The sequence below is a fragment of the Castor canadensis genome, chromosome 8, assembly GCF_047511655.1.
Source record: "Castor canadensis chromosome 8, mCasCan1.hap1v2, whole genome shotgun sequence".
NCBI classification, from domain to species: domain Eukaryota; kingdom Metazoa; phylum Chordata; class Mammalia; order Rodentia; family Castoridae; genus Castor; species Castor canadensis.
In genome coordinates, this window is record NC_133393.1 from 4,810,537 (window position 1) to 4,827,887 (window position 17,351).

The 17,351-nt window shown below is 38.2% G+C and overlaps 1 protein-coding gene across 19 annotated transcripts in view; it reads right to left on the reverse strand.

Moving 5' to 3' along the window:
- Mlip (muscular LMNA interacting protein) overlaps positions 1-17,351 on the reverse strand; it is a 234,113-nt gene that overhangs the window by 201,528 nt on the left and 15,234 nt on the right. The window lies entirely within an intron of this gene.

The window sequence follows — 17,351 nt, forward strand, 5'->3', positions numbered from 1 at the left end:
GCCATGAAAGATTTGACCTTCAAAAAACCCAAATTTTGTGAATTTCCATACAGATTTTCAAGGAAAGTCTAAATCTGTCCAGATGATTCAGGTCACTATCAGCACTTCCACCCTTTATTGTCATCTCTGATTTTCACTCAGGAACAACCATCGTTTCTGAGTCTTGGCTTTTGAAAAATACATTTCAAACACTAAAAATCCAACTCTTAGAAATTTCAGTGAGAGAGAGCTGATCTAGGACTCAGCCAACACAAGACTTCTTCCCATTAGTCTATAGACATCATCAGTCTGTTCCCACAAATAGTACTCACAAATACTTCACTCACAACACTGTCACTAGAGACTTAGCATGGACACTTCATCTGGCCCTGGAGCCACTCTTCTCTAGACAGAAAATATTTTTAGCTTGTGCTTTGATCATTCCTTTTATGTCCTCCTCAATAGCCGAAGCCTTCCCCTCCCCTCACAGCCTCCTTTCCTTTAAACATCTTTCCAGTAAAGAAGATGGAACCCGGTGGCTCTTGCACTCCTTCATGGGCATGCACCCCCTGGGAACTGGAAACATGGTGCACCCCACTTCACCCTCAGTCACTCCTGCTCTTTCTAAACAGTGTTCTTTGCCACCTCTCAATAAATTCTGTTATCTCAAAATCCCCATTCACCCCAAGCAGGACCTCTCCCCAGTCTTGTATCTCTCCTCACCTGGATGAAGGGACAGTCCCATCAACCTTTCTGATTTCGGCATCTTCTTTCTCAACCCATTCCCATCTATGTCTTTTGGGTACAGATGCTGTAACCTTTCCAGAATCCTAATCTCAACATAGAATCTGATCTTTTAAGCAAAAATGGCTTTAATTTCCACTCTACTTCTGCCACCTACTGACAAACATCACCACACCTTGGCTTCTCAGTGGGAACAGCTCCTCTAGCACCCCTACAGTACTACTTCACATCTTTCTATAGCACATTTGCACGGTTTTCATCAGTAAAGGACATAGCTTCCTCAAAGAGGGGTCTCATCTGCTGCCCTCATTCTGTCACCAAACATTTACTATAGAACCCCTTGGTGGTCATATAGATAATTAAGAGAGTCAATAGAGAACAAAGAGCACAGTCTTCTGTATCCAACGTGTGGCACAATTGTGGGAAAAAACTTCATCTCTACTAACTTTGTCAAAAAGAGAGACAATGAATACTCAACAGCAACTGCTGTCAGAAGTACATTATATAATGAAATTGACACAAGTAGCACAGTAGCTGTCACATAGCCAACTCTGTATCCATATTGCAGTTTCTTCTTACCAGTATGAATGTTCACTGTTGCTTGGCTTCTACACCCACATCTATTTGGGACTGCTTAGTTGATGCTCGTCAGTGACCCCAAGTCAAGAGATCAGCAGGTCTTAATCCTCACCTCTCTCCAAAGTTCTGTGCTTCCTCATCTCCTCCTAACTTGAACCCTCCTCCTACTTCCCTTCCTGCTCACTCTCTGCCAACGTATTTCCCACTTCAACCTTCATATGTAAACATTCCTTCTCCATGCAGACACGTGTTCCCTCCAGTGATTAGAACCATGTATCAAACACACTTACGTTCCACCTCCAATGGTGCATTGTAATTCCCTGCTGAGAGTCTGCCATGTGGCTAAATCAGCAGAGACCCAAGCTAATGGCAGCAATGGAATTTGTTTCAAATCCACACAACCTGTTCTTCCTCAGTGAGTGGCAGAACCATCTTTCTACCTCATAGCATCCCTAATTCCTCTATCTTTCTCTTGTAGTAGCCAGCGATGTGCCAAACCCATAAACCTTGCCTCAGACCATCCAGAAATATCTGGCTTATCAGCATATTCAAAGATTATAGAAAATGTCAGACACTGTGGGGAGAACATGCATGGGAGGAATAGGGAAAGGGAAGGAAACCTAAAATTTGAATGTGGTTGATGTGCTCACTGTTGAGGAGTGAATAAAGTCATCTTAAACGAGCAGAGACCACTATGGGAAGGGGATCAGAAGTACCAAAGAGGTGTGGTAGAGATGAACCAATGTGGGTTGTAACACACATGTGCATGGAAGCAATGCTAGGAATCTCTCTGTATAGCTTTCTTTACCTCAAACTAGCAAAAACGCTATGTCTTTCTTATCTCTTATGTTTGTCTTCAACAAAATCGGAGAACAAGAGGGCAGAACAGGTTCTGCCCAGAAGCAAGGGGGGTGGTGGCAGGTGGCCCAAACAATGCCTACACACATGAGTAAATGTAAAAATGATAAAACAAAAAAAATTTTTTTAATTGAAAAAAAAAGAAAATGCCATCATGCATCAAGAGAAACAGTGCAGTTTGAACTCACAGGATGATTGCATTTTGCAATATGAATAATGTATGTGAAGAATAACCCAGGTAGTCTTAGAGACACGGAAATTTGATTTCTTTTGTTAAACTACATTTCCTATATTCGCTACAATCAAAAGGTACTACATTACCTGAAGAAAAAGGGGTGTTTTCATAACATTAGAAATAATACCCCCCAAAGTAATGCCTATACCTTTAACGATAGGCTTTATTGGTTAATAGGTCAAGCTGATGTAAATCAGGTTATTTTATGTGCATGGAAAACATACTTTGATGGACTATCAGGAAAGAGGAGATATGAGTTTCTGAGTACAGTAGCACTAACTTAGGAAATAGAGTCTCCAGTGACTGGGCTGATCAAGGTAAGGAGAGGATAAAAATATCACCTTCCCTACTTACTAATCTTGCCTAGAGATCCCACCACCCAAAACAACTGACCTTAAAGAAATGCAAGATTAGCAGCCCGTGCCAGGTATACTGCTATTCTCCCAGCATCCGTGGCAGCTCTACCTGCATAATAAAATAGACCATGGTGATTTAAGGGAAATCAAATTCATATTTTTGCCAGAGTGCACGGCTTGAGGAGTGTAAAGCTCTCAGAATTTGGTCTTGCACATTGCACCACCTTTCCTCGTGCATTTCTAACAGGCAAAGTATTATTTGACAATTGGAAGCCAAGTTTAAAATAGCTGTGTTTAAAATAAAACTCTGAAATCCCCTCCATGTCAAATACCACATGCAATCCGGTGAACTATTTCCTGTCACAGTTTCAGGAGGAAATTTTACTCTGCTCTTCCCTGTCAGAGATCAGAAGCAAGCCAATGTATTTCAGCAGCACTAGGGAAAAACTTTCAGGGAGCTTCCCAAGTAGAAATTCTTGGACCCCTGATTTCTTTCCATTGGTGAGCCTTTGCTATTTCTTTTCAACTCATGAGGCATTAATTTCACTGACTAAACACTCCTAAAGACTTCACAGTAGAAGTACAAATTAAGTAATGGTTTTAGAATGAACCTCAAGAATGAAATGATGTGATGTTAGGGAGAAAAGAGCCTACCATTAATGCAGTAGATACCTTTCAAACATCTAAAAACTGGCAAAAGCAGACATGTTTGACCAACCTATATGCTTAAGCAATAATGAACAAGGGCCTATTTGTTTGAAATACTTCCTAAACACCACATTCTCTTTTTTTTATATTTTTATTATTAGTATATTATAGTTGTACAAGAGGTACAATGTGACAGCTACATAAGAGCTTACAATATATCTTAATTAGTCACCTCCTTCATCTTTCTCCTTTATCCTTCTCCCCCTGCTTAGAACAATTCCAACAAGTTTCATTGTCCAGTTTTCATACATGAATACAAAATACTTCCACCATATTTACCATCAGATATATAATACAAAGGGTGTTATTGTGACATTTCCAGATAGATAGATAGATGATAGGGAGACAGACAGATAGATAGATAGACAGACAGATAGATAGATAGATTACCCTAAATTGGCTCATCCCCTCCATTAATCTCTGTCCCCTTCTTATGGTGACTTCAACAGGTTTCAATGTTCCATGTTCATTCTTGAATAGAAAGTACACCTACCAAATTCACCTTCTTTACTCTCTTCATTTACTCACCTCCTTCCCTTCACACAACCTGTTCTACATTCCTTCATTGTTTAGGTGTCTTAAAAAATATTCAGATATATTTTTAAATAGATTTGAGCAATTCTGAAACACATTTGGGGCATAACAACCAGACTTAGATAGAAAAGGATATGGACCCATACCATGCACGCAGCACTCAGCAGCTCAAGGTGAATCAGTGCAGGACGGCTGCTGGACATTCCACCTCCATCTACTCTTAAAGAATGGTGGCAGCTTTTTAAATTGATTGTAGCTTTTAATTCTTGAACCAGGAACCAGAGACCAAGGTAATTGGCCCATTTGTCAAATTTAACGACCAAATACCTAAAATGGCCAAGCTGTTTGCTGCATTTGCAACGCATTGCTGAATCTGTACTAGAAACAGGATGATAATATGTGATTTTTGTTTTTAAGGGCTGAGAAGTTTGGCCTTTAAAAAACACAACTTTATTGACATGTATTTTACATGGCATAAAATTTATCCATTTTAAGTATGCAATTCAATGATTTTAGGAACTTTAGTGAGTGACAGAATCCTCACCTTAAATCATCTGCAGGAAATTTTTCATCCTTCAGTAAGGTTTTCAACCACACCTGCAGTTAATCCTATTCCTAGCGCAGAATAAGGTGACAGCAGAGATTTGGCTTTGACTCGTCTTTGCAAAGGTGGAAGGAAACACTGTCAGCAGTTTTTTGGTGCCTCTGTAAGGTAAAGTAGCAAAACAGGGCTGGAAGTGTGGCTCCACTGGCAAAGCTCCTGGCTAGCAAATATAAAGCCATGAGTTCAAACCCCAGTACCCACACACACACAAAAGTGTGTAGAGAAGCATACAACCTTCCATTGATCTGAATCATCTCGGGTCCACAGCCAATACCACTCCAGACCACCAAGGCCAACACCTATTCCAATTCCAGTCCACCCTCGCCTCATACTCTTTGGGTAATGGAGCTACAGGTTGGATGTGGTTTGTCCCCCAAAGGCTTATGAGAGGATTTTGGTTCCCAATATGGCAGTAAGAAGTCGTGGAACCTTTAAAAGGTAGAGCTAGGGAAGTAGCTAAGCGGTGGAGTGCATACTTCTCGTGTGGAAAGCTCTGGTTTCTATCTCCATGACAAAAAGAAAAAGAAAAGGTAAGTAGAGTCTAGTAGAAGGAAATTAGGTTATTGGATGGCATTGTCGTCAGAAAAGATGAATGCTGGCTCATAGATTGAGTTCTTGTGAGAGCAAGAACAACACTGGCCCCTGCCCCCACTCTGGCTTTCTTTCTCATCATGGATCTCTTCCTTGCACACACTCACACCATGATGTCATCTGCCATGACACAATAAAGCCAAGCGGGCCCTGACCAGAAGCTGAAGTAAGGGAGCTAACCTGATCCTGGATTCTCTGCCTTCAAAACTCTAAGCTAAATAAACTTTTTTTACTTCATAAAACACCCAGCCTCAGGTACTTTCTTACAGCAGTAGGAAATGGATGAATGCATAGAAATTCTGTCCTGCTTCCTGCTTCTAGTTTCTTTTGAACATCCATTCCACACACTGTTGCAATGCCACAGTTGATTTTTCCTTAAATTACTTAAGACTGCACATTACCACTATTCACTGAAGACCTGCTCTCCTATGTAACTCCCTGCTTCTCTGTGCATTTGTTCCTTTCATACACAGGCAACACACCCCCTAACTCTGAGAGAGGGCCCAGCCAATCTCCAAACCAAACATTGCTCACTGTGCAGTTCTGGCTGCTTCCCCTGGTTCCCAGTGACCTTTGCACAAAAGAGGGTGGGGAACATTTGGCACAAAACGTGAAAGTCAGGGAACTGTGTGTGGAATGATTTTAAACCTTTAAAGAAGGTTTAAAAACATTTAGAATAAACCCAAACACCAACAAGAGAAATTCTATAGATGATTTTTCAATTCTGCTTAGTTTTTCAGAATGAATCATTTCACCTCACTGCACCTTAACTAAACATAAAGAGAAGAGGTAGAAAGTGCCTTATTAATGTAAAATGTCATTTTTACTTTAAAACAAATACAAACATATCGGGGGTGAAACACAAAATTCACATCCATTTTTTAAGACAAAAATGAGGACATTTTCTAAAATAAAAAAAAAAAGCCCAACTTGGAGAAGATGGTCTTAGGCTATTCCAAAGTGTTTTGGGAGAACTTCTTTTACTTTTCTGACTTCTCACTACTTCAAAGGAAGCAGCACTGAGTCTAAAAAGGCTTTTGGGATGTTGTAAGAGAGGGTATAGTGAAATGTTTTGCTGGCAGGGATCTCAGAACACACGGATAGACAGTCTGAGTGTCCTGAGAGTTTTGCCAGCAGCTTCTACCAAACAGACATAAGCAGGTGTAAATCTTCCCCTTACCCCATTTATATTTAATGACTTCTCCTAATCATGGCCACACTTTACTACCTCCTAAGACAGCAAAGCTTTAATACCAAAGGATACTAAAGGATGGTGGTGTTGGTGATGGTGGTGTCGTTGGTAGTAGTGGTGGTGGTGGTGGTGGTGGTGGTGGTGATGGATAGATTTGTACCTTTCCAAATTTCAAGGCATCCTGATGTACACTATCCCAATGATGTTAGCAGTGACTGTCAGACTTATAAAGGAGGAAATTTATTCCTAATTTACAAATGTGGAACTCAATGTAGAAAGAGATTGGTTAAGTCATCCCTGGTGCTTACAGTCATGTGACTCTAGATCCTGCTGCCTTTTCTCTGAAATTCATCTACATCTTCTTTTATTTCCTCAGCACTTCTAACTTCAATCACAGAATACCAGTTTGCCTACGTTTTGTAAATATTCTCATATAATTTCACAGTCATCCCTAACTAGATTGGGACTTTCTTGTAATAATCTTAGTTATCATATTGTTCAATTTAATACTTGTCGAGTATAGAGTTATGCCTTTAAAAATAACAATAATTTGCCAAGATCCTAAAATCAGTTGCTATGGAAACTCAGCCATAAATCTGTAAACAAACATACTGAGCAGAAGAATAATAACAAGAAGAGGAGTAAGAAGAGTAGGAGGATGACACAATGACAGATAAGAACAGCTATAGCCATTTTTTGACCTGTCCTGGCTAGGAAATCTTAAGGAACACCTTAAGAGTGTTGTTGGTTCTTCATCACAGAAAGGCTGTACATGAAAACCAAAAAGATACATAGATTATTGAGATAGAAGTTGAGTTAAATCCATTAAGTATGCAAGTTAGAACCATGGTGAGATGAGGTATCAGTACACACTAATTAGAATGGCTGTAACTTAAAAATGCCAAGGCTAGATAGACACTTGGAAGGCTTGGAAGTTATCTTATAAAGTTAAGTGTACATTTATCTGACCCAAGAACTCATAGTTACAAAATTCTGTATACTAGTGTCTATAATCGCTCAGTTCATAACTGTAAAACCTGGGAAAATGCAGATGTTTTCCAGCGGGTGAATGGTAAGACAAACTGTGTAGCATCCACAAATAGAATACCAATCAACAATAAAGGAACAAGATATTGACTCGTGCGACAAATTGATCAGATCTCACAGGCATTGTGCTGAGTGAAAGAATCTAGTCTCAAAAGGTCACCTTTTGGATGTGAAACGTCCCCTAAAGACTCACATACTGAAGACTTGGTCCTCAATGCAGCACTGTTCAGAGTGGGGCCTTGAGGAGGTAACTGGATCATGAAGGCTCCAACTTCATCAACTGATTGATCCATTGATGAATTCATTGCTGAATGGACTATTAGGAGGTGGGGCCTACATGGAGGTCACTGGGACATGAGCTAGCAGCTAGTCTTCCACCCTTCCTCTGCCTTGTGCTCTGCACCTCGTACCATCCATCCTTCCCTCAGGTGCAAAGCAATGGGGCCAGCTGACCTTGGGCTGAAACCTCTAAAACCATGCTCTCGGGTTATTATGTCACAGTGACATATAGTAGCTAACACACCTACTATATGACTCTATTGATACAGCATTCTCAAAAAGATATAATTTTATTTTGGAGAACAAATCCATGGTTGTCAGAAGTTAGGGGATAACAGAGAACAAGATGGTACAACAGGTTCTGGGGTGAGGGGGACAGTTTCCAACCAGAGTGGGGAAGATATAAGCAAAGGATGTTGGAGGATGAATGTAATAGAAATATTATGTACTCATGTATGAAAATTGAAAAATGAGACCTGTTGAAACTACTCCAGGAATGGGGTGAGGGGGGATAAAGGAAAATGATGGAGAAGGCAAATTCAACTATGGTATATTGTAAATACTTTGTAAATGTCACAATGTACCCCCAGTACAATAACATGATAATAAAAAATGTGAAAAAAAAGACGTTAGGGAGTGAAGAAGATATAGAGGGAAGGTTTGAGATTTCACATTTTGTCTCTACAAGGGACTTTGTTTTTAATGTGATTTAACTGTTCTGTATCTTATATGTTAAAATTTATAGAACTGCATACAAATGGTGATTATTCTATGTGTTAATTTTAAAATAAAGTTAAAAATAAAAACAATTATGGAATATATTAATTCAATAGCTTTTCATTTCACAGCACTGTTGTTAGGAAAAAATTAAAGTTGTTCAGCAAAGTTTAAGTGCATTCATTAAAAAATAATATTGCATGAAAGAAAATCAAAAAATCCTTGGGATATCTGACTGGAGAAACATCCTTTCTGGAAAAGAGCAATGAGCACAAGAAACAGGTTGATCTTAAAGAATTGGTAGAATTTTTAGGGCTTTTTTTTTGTTACTGGGGCTTGAGCTCTGGGCCCTCACCTTGAGCTACTCCACCAGCCCGTTTTTGTGATGAGTTTTTTAGAGATAGGGTCTCATGAATTACTTGCCCAGGCTGGCTTTCAACCAGCATTATGATCTCTGCCTCCTGAGTGGCTAGAATTATAGGTGTGAGCCACCAGTGCCCAGCTGGGTTTTTTTTTTTAATTAATATTATTGATACTACAGAAATATTGTCTCATGCAACACATTCTAACAATAGAGATGTACGATAATAAATGGTGAAACACACACAAAACTCATGATGTACTCCTCAGAGAAATCACTGTTAACTTGAATGTAAGCTTGGTTTCTGTCTCCCTAAACATTTTTATACATATTCAAATGCTGAGCATAGCTTATTTATATAAATATTTGATTATTGAATACAATTTATTGACCTCACTGAATTCAGCAAGATGCAGACATGAAATTATTCTACTTTTCTCTGAGATCTGCAACCATGCCCCATCAGATTTCTCTCTGGCTCCCACTAAAAGCATCCTGAGAGGATTCATTAGTCTTGTGGTTCCTTTCAGCCCTAAAACTAACTCCAAAAGTTTATTTAGAAAGATAGATTTTGGAGGAAAGAACTATTAGTTTGAAATGATCATAAGTAATATATAACATGTCAAGAATTCATCTGAATAATAACTTTACAAAATAAGGGAACAGAAATAAAAAATCTGTCTAAATTAATATTATTTTAACATATGTCATATCAAATATGGATGCTCAGAATGAGCCAGAGTAGTGGCAGGAGAGGGATTTCTAGTACTCGTTCTTTCAATATCAATTTGAACAACCATCCATGCACAAAAATACGTTCATAGACATTCATAGAGCTAGAAAAAAATCCAAAAGAGAGATCACAGAGCCTAGTGCATAAATAAGAACAGCTATATTGGCGATGGTAGGAACATTCATGTTCACATTACCCAAACCACCTCTCCCAAGCAGTATGGAGAAAGATAGCATCTGAGCGGAGGACTGCGAGGGAAGTAAATACCTGGCTTTCCCACAGCCTCAGGCTAAAGCCTGTCATAGTGCCAGGCCCGCTCTTAAAGCCCCAAGCTCAAAGTAAGCTGCTATGGACCCAGATTTCAGGACAACCCCAAGCAGGTTCAGTCAACAGGCCCATTCAATTAAATACCAATGCCAGAATTACTCTATGGACGAAGGATCCAAGACCATACATTGGGCCAAAGTTCCATACCCTATTGCATAGGTCCAGGTACCAGGACAGCCCTTGTGAGCTCAGGCACCAGTCTTACCTAGTCACTGACATAGACACCAGGTCAACCTACCCAAGGACTCCAGTAGCAAGCTCACTTGTGAACAGCTATGTATCCCACCACAAATCTCTGAATAAACTGAGTGGTGAAGGGCTTCCCTAATCAAAGCCAGTGTGTAAAGACCAAAAGAGATGCCTACTTCTTCAAATGTGCAGACACCAATGCAAGGCCATGACAATCACAAATAATCAGGGAAAAACCTTGTTCCACCAAAGGAACAGAATAAAGCACCAACCCTAAAGAAAGTAACTGAGTCTAAAGAAATGGAGACCTTCAAACTGTCTAACAAAAACTTCAACTTAATCATTCTAACTAAAGGAGCTCAATTTTCTATATGAGTACACTAATTGGACACTAACAAAATTAGGGAAACAAAACATGAACAAGGTTAGAAGCTCAGCAAGGAGTCTCTGCTTGAAGAACAAGCAGAGACTTTGGAGTTAAAGAACAAAATGACAGCACTGAAAAATTCCCAGGGGCTTCTCATCAGTGGACTCTATCAAGCAGAAGTAAGAATCATGAGCTTGAACACAGGGCATTTGAAATTATATAGTCAGAGGAATCAAAAGAAAAAAGAATGGAGCAGACTGAAGAAAATCTGTAGGACTTATGAATTAATTGATACATTATGGAAGTACCAGAGGAGCAAAGAATGAGAAAGCTTATTTAAGGAAATGATGACTGGAAATTTCCCAAATCTGAGATACAAATGAACATACAGATCCAAGAAGCCCACAACCACCCAAGTAGCTATATGGCTCAGTGGTAGAGCATTTGCCTACCATGTACAAGCCCTAGAGTTTCCTCCCAAATGCTGGGAAAAAAAGAAAAGTGGAAAGAGGGAAGCTTTTCTCGTGGTGGATAGGAATATAACTTGGTACAGCCATTATGAAAACAGTATGGAGGTTCCTCAAAGAATTGAAAGTAGAACTGCCAGATAACCCAGAAATCCCACTTCTGCGATGTGTTAGTGAATCCGTTTGTCAAAGAGACATTTGGAGTCTCATATTAATTATACAATTATTCACCATAGACAAGATAATCCATAGAGATATTGATGAATGGATAGAGAACATGTGAGACAGACGTACACAGTGGAATATTATTAAAAATGATGAAGGAAATCCTGTCATTTAGAACAACTCATGAAATTAGAAGATATTATATTAAGTAGCATAATTAAGGCACGGAAAGACAAATGCTACATGATTTTACTTATATAGATGGTGTCTAAATGTCTAACTCACAGAAGCAGAGAGTATCATGGTGATTTCTAGAGTTTGGGGCTAGGGAGTGGGGAAATGGGAAGACACTGGGTAAATTTTACAGAGCTTCAGTTTGTAGGATGAATAAGTTCTAGATGTCTACTATATAGCATGGTGCCTACAACTTAAGAGTACTATAGCATATACTTAAATTTTGCTAAGAAAGTATATCTGAAATGTTCTCTCCACACACAAACACATACACAAAACTGGTAACTCTTCATTAGCTTGATCAATGCAAATATCAGAATGTCACCTCATGTATCTTTAATACATGCAATATTTACTTTCTAATTATATCCCAATAAGGCTACAAACAAGAATGTGTGTATTTCACTTAATTCCTATAAGGTTAGACTTTTGTTATTTAATCTATTTCCCTAAAGATTCACATATTAAAGTTAACCAGTGAGATACCTTATATGAGCTGTTATTTTTATCTTTTTTCTTCACTTATATCATTAATGACTTCTCAGTATAGTTAGTTTAATCCTAATTTTTCATGACAAAATTTAGTTAATTAACCATTTATTTTGTTCGAGCTTTGCATTACAAAATGTTGTGAAGTGTAAGGTTTATATACACTAGGGTTGCCATAACAAATTCTACAAACTTAGTAGCTTAAAACGAAAAGCTACAAATAGAACTACCATAGGGTCCTGCTATCGCACTCCTGGGCATATATCTGTGTGAATATTAGCACATAGTTGAGACGCCTGCACACTAGTGTTTATAGCAGACCTATTTACAATAGCCAAACTATGGAATCAATCTAGGTGCTCATCAACTGAAGAATGGATGAAGAAAGTGCGGTATATATATATATATATATATATATATATATATATATATATACACATGGTGCATTATTCAGTAATGAAGAAGAAGAAAATTACATCATTTGCAGGAAAATGGATGGACTCATCATATTAAGCAAAGTAAGTCAGGCATGCACCACCATGTCTGGCTATGCCTGTTCTTTTTTCTTTTTCTTTTTCTTTCTTTTTTTTTTTTTTTTTTTTTTTGTGATACTGAGGCCTGAACTCAGGGCCTTCACCTTGAGCCACTCCACCAGCCCTATTTTTTTTTTCCTTTTGTGAAGTGTTTTTTGAGATAGGGTCTCAGGAACTATTTGCTTGGGCTGGCTTCAAACCGCCATCCTCCAGAGTAGATGAGATTATAGATGTGAGCCACCAGCACCTGGCTTTTTATTTCATTTTATGGATGTTAAAAATGAAAAGACCTTGGGTGATTTTAGGGCACACTTCAACTACAGCATTCTTCATTTTCATATCTTTCTTGTTTAGGTCAGTCAGTAAATCAACATCCTGAAATTTCACACATGAGGCTAGCACCCATTTGCTCATTTGAAATCCGATTCATGGCTCAACAACATGCCAAAGAAAAATTTCTAATTTGTGCTTCATTCTCTAATATTCATTTCATTCAATCTTTACACCTGAGCAATACAACTGTTCACATCTGCACCGTGCCAAAGGAGCCTGGTGTCTTTCATTTTGAAAGACAGGTGAGCTCTGGCCTTGAAACCAGTCTTGGCCATTAATACACTTCAATAATATTCACCCATTTTAAATCCAGCACATTTATTCCCCTTGAGTTATTTTACTTGTGTTTGTTTGTTTTTAAATGGCAGCTCCCAGCATGATTTTCAGAAGAGAATGACTTAAAGTTCACAAAATGTCATCACACAGTTCCACTTTCTCTAACAAATTACCCAGGAAACCAAGATGAAAATCAAACTTAAACTACTGAAACATTTTAGATAATGCAAGCTAAAATTACTGAAAACACCAATTTCCCAAGATTTTAAACAGCTTTTCCCATACCATACTTTTAATGATGAGACTTTTACTGTCCAAATATCCCAAAGAATGTCAATCTCAAGAAATTATTTAAATTGATTTAATAAATTTCTTATGGCTATTCCATGTCTTTCACTACAGCCAGAGAAAAATTCCCAACAATAAACTCGGCTTCTATTACCACATAAGACAGAAACAAGATCTCTTGTGGATCTGTGTTTGAAATCTTTGTTGGTTTTGAATCTAATTCTCTTATGTGTACTTCCTAGTGTGCTTACTTTCACATGTCAAAAGAATGAAAAAACACACAAAAAATAATTTGAATTTTATATATAATAAAATTAGTTTTACTTGCTGGTTAAGAAAATTCATTTTCTAAAAGAAACAAAAGAAAATGAGATATGTGTAAAGAGAGATATATGGTAAGGGTAAAAAAGTGTTCAGTAGACCTTTTAAGAATGTTTGACAGTAGAGACCAAAATGTCAGAAAAAATAGTCCCTTAGACATTCCAACTTCACCGGTCAGTAATTATTTAAGCAATCTTCATCATTTCATTAATATAAAAGTATCTTAAAACAAAAAATTAAGAAACATATAATATTAAGAAAAAAATTCTTTAAATAAATTGAATTAAGAAGTCATCTGATGAAAGAAATTATACGGTTCTTATTTTTTTACTATCTCAATAATGAGTAAAAGATTTTCTAGACACGCACTAATCCACAAACCATTTTGACATTCAAATCTTCTAGAGAATACTGAAAAATAAATGAGGACCTCTAAGATCTGTTTTCGTTGTCTTCAAAGATGTCCTCTTTCTCAGGAGTTTCAAATAATGGGACCATAGGTAGAGAAATCATCACTATGAATCTGATGACTTCCATTCCAACCGGAGTCATCTGAGGGAAGCAGTGTCAACTGCAGGGTTTTGAGCCAGCACTCACTACTCCAGTGCATCCTCTATCCTTCATTGATATCCACACCACTTTTGAGGACCAGAGCTCACCCTTGATAGGACTCTGAGAGAACTGGGGAATGTGGTGAGGTGTGTGTGGACAAGCATTTTCTGGGCCCTCTACATATTCATTATTTACCCACATTAAATCACAAAAATATTGTCAGTAGATATTAACAACGATACTGAGGTTACTAGAACAACACTGAGGCTCACAGAAGAGAGTTGCCAAAGATAGCAATGTAGCAGGAAAGCATCAGAACCAGGATTCAGTCATAGACTCTGAATCCAACTTGATATTTTAGCCTTCAGCACTGATGACTTCATTGTAGCCATTACCCACAGTCCTCCTCTGTGAGGATCATTGATCTTTTTCGGAATAATTTGTCTCTGATCACAACATGAGCCGTGGCTGATGACCTTCATTTCTCAACAGATCTGACGAAGTTGCAAATTTACCAATACCTCTTAAGGTCCCAAGTAGCTGGGACTATAGGAGTTTGCTTCCACACCCAGCTTGTCCCCCCTCCTTTTAACGGACATCACAATACCAATGTCTTTATTCAAAACCAAGATGTAGAACAATATTATTGTTTGGAGGCACAGAGAAGGCCTCTTTCACCATTTCACTATGTTCACATATCTCTCTCTCTCTCTCCCTCCCCACCCCCGTCTCCTCTCTCCACACACACACATACACACACACACTCACACACACAGCATCCACTCCGTTTTGGTATCCTACAAATATTCTTTGAGAAGAAGTCTCCTATACTGAGCCACTTAACAATGCTGGGTTATAGAGTTAATCCAGAAAAGCCAGATTGGCTTTTCTTCCAGAGTGGAAGATTCCAGATATACCCTGTAAATATGTGGCAGCAGTGCTTATAGCTGCCGCTCTAGGATATGCCCCTGGCTTCCTAAGATCATAGAAACATAGTGAATATTATCACCAATCCTTTACAGAGCAGGCACAAAGTCATCAACCAAGAAGAACAAAAGCAGAGCATGACATGGGGACAATAATGCACCTTATTGGTGATTCCCTTCTGTCTATACAATCTCTGGTTAGTAATTAGTCCTATGTGTCAACTAAGGGCCACAACAATAAATATTACAAACATCTACTTTATTCCCATGACTCTCAAAGGGTAATATTGAAAGAACACTTTTTAAGTCCTGTCATTGTGCATAAGTTTTCAAGAAGGTATATGCATTTCTCACTGATTCCCAACAGGCCAGTAACAAAATATGGGTTTCCACTTTATAGTTACGGACTAAAACATATTTGATATTCTGCTCCCCTGACTTCCCTTCCAGAGCTGTTGTGTGAGTGAGAAAATTGATTTTTACTAAATTAATATGTTTAAGTCTGCTAATAAATATTAGTCAATTAGTCCAGTACTTTTCCCATTGAAACTTTTGGGGCTGACTACAATAGCAGAGAGATAAACTCTTGAGATCTTTACATGCATTTTTTTTCCATAAGAGTACTTTGACATCATTTCATAGACAAGAATTCTGATATTTAGAGAAGTTAATAAACTTACCCAAGATGACATGGAAAACGGAAATGGTAGGAGCTTAGAACTGCACACAGCATGACTCTTAAGCCTGTATGATTCACCACTGTGTAATTCTTTCATCTCTAAGTACAAAGGGCTAAGCCAACTCAAATATTTGAGAAGTAACTTGAGCTATTTTAAATTAACAAACTATTCTTTTTTAATTTGCTCAATACATTCTGTATTGTCCTTTCTTATAAACTTCAGATTCAGGGCCTCCATAATATATGTGCAGATATATGCCTTTAAAAATATTTGAATCATTAAGTACACTGCACAAAGAGTTATTGCCCCGGTTAAAAAGAATCCAGGAATATTTTGGATTTGCCTCATTCAGCAGATGAACCATCTAGGCATGATGTCACACAAGTTGGAAAACAAGCTCTATCCTTCCAGTAGATTATAGAATTACATAAATTAAAGCTGGGAGAAACTTTGCTTTATTTAGCTCAGTATTTTCCTTTTATTGAAAAGGAAATTGAGACTCAGGGAGCTCAAATAACTTGTCTCAGCCTTTCTCACACTGGTGTCCAAACCTTCTTTGCTCTTCTCACAATTTAATACTGCATTACTAGGTGAACAACAATGAAAGGTTACAGTAACCTAGTAACCCTAGTAACCTGTGCTGAGATTTAGGATGCTAGAAGACAAAGGGTATACCAGTAACACCCTTAAATAAGATACTTCCACACCTTTGAACAGAATGATCAATGTTCTGTGCACTTAGGAAGTTGATAGAACTGCAGCTGTCCATCTATGCCCTCATCTTTCTCTCCCTAGATTTTCATTTACAGGCAAATTTAACCAATCTTTAGGAAAACTTGGCTGCGCTTCACCTCTCTTCATGGCCAAAGGCACTGGCCACACCATTGACCCTGTCATGCTGAAGTAATGACACTCTTCTCATGTATCAAAATCCTAAATCCCAATGTGATGATAACAGGAAGTGAGGCTTTTAGCGGGTGATTAAGTCATAATGGTGGCGTCTACATGAATGGGATTAGTGCCCTTACACAAGAGACACTGAAGAGCTGTTCTACCCTCTTCTGCCCTTTGAAGATAGGGATAAGTGGACAATCTACATACCCCAAAGGAAGGTCCTTACCAGGACCTACTCATGCTGAACAGTGATCACGGACTGCTAGCTCCAAGACTGTGGGAAACTCATTTCATTGTTTCTAAAACACCCAGTCTAGGTCCCTTTGTTATAGCTTCCCAGACTGACTAAGACACACAATAAGCATCAAGCAAAACTAAGCCTAAGCTCTTAACAAGAATTCCAATAAGTGGACTCAAGTTATCCAGTTGGTATTCTCCATCTTTTTTCTTAAGAAAGGAACAAATGTCATTTGTCTGTCAGTGAATTCTTTCAATTTTTAGAAAATTTAGAAACCAACCACAATCCCCAGAATCATTAGTGCCCTGGTTTCCATCCATGTGTAGGTTAAATACTGAGGATTGTGTTCCCAGATTGTCGGTATTTGCCCTGACACAATTATCAACAGGACCCCCTTTCACTCTCAAATTGTCCTTATTGAGATAAGAAGTTATATGTTCCTCTGGTTAAATAAGAATAATAAATCTGTTCTTCATATGAAGAATGCTAATATCTACAAGTAACTACCAATACTAGCATAGAGGAAACAAAAATGGTTGGTCATAAAATAAGATA